This window comes from Myotis davidii, unplaced genomic scaffold (assembly GCF_000327345.1).
Source record: "Myotis davidii unplaced genomic scaffold, ASM32734v1 scaffold801, whole genome shotgun sequence".
NCBI classification, from domain to species: Eukaryota; Metazoa; Chordata; class Mammalia; order Chiroptera; family Vespertilionidae; genus Myotis; species Myotis davidii.
In genome coordinates, this window is record NW_006290777.1 from 358,173 (window position 1) to 358,860 (window position 688).

Genomic DNA, 688 nt, shown 5'->3' on the forward strand with positions numbered 1-688 from the left:
GCAGTCAGCTCAGCGGTGGGGCTTCTCACCCGGGGGGACCCGTAGGAGGGTGGTGAGGGCAGAGCGCTGGGTGAAGGCCCGCCATATGCCAAGGTTGTGGGTTCAATTTCTGGTCAGGGCACATACAAAAATCAACCAATGAATGCATCGATCTCTCTCTATCAAAAATGAATAAATACATTTTTAAAAAAAGAAGCTATGGCCGAAACCGGTTTGGCTCAGTGGCGCGCTCCCCACGGAGGATGGCGGTGGATGGCGCGGTGCTTGCTCAGAGAGGAGGCCTGGCCCAAGCCTTTGCCACAGTCAGGGAAGAGAAGGGCTTCTCACCCGGGTGGGTGTGCAGGTGCTCCCCCAGAGCGGGACGCCAGGCAAAACTCTCCCCACAGAGGTAGCAACCATGACGCTGGTCTGCCCTTGGGGCAGGGCGATGGGCAGAGTGGGGGCGACCCCACTGAGGCACCGTGGATGCTGCTCCACACGGTCAGGGAGGCCAGCACACGGGGGTGTGAGAGCCTTCAGCCCCAGAGGCCGAGCGGCCAGAGGAAGGACCTTCTCCGGCGCCCCGGTGCCTTCGCTCAGGCCTTTCTCTTCCTTGGTTCTGGAACCCGCTCACCCGTGTCTTCTTCTGCCAGACACGCTCCCAGCCCCGGATCGCGGGCGCCCGGCCCCCCCAGTTCAGCCTCTTGCT

At 62.1% G+C, this 688-nt stretch overlaps 1 pseudogene; it reads right to left on the reverse strand.

The window, feature by feature from the left end:
- Nucleotides 1-688, reverse strand: part of LOC102754808 — a 17,569-nt pseudogene that overhangs the window by 4,585 nt on the left and 12,296 nt on the right.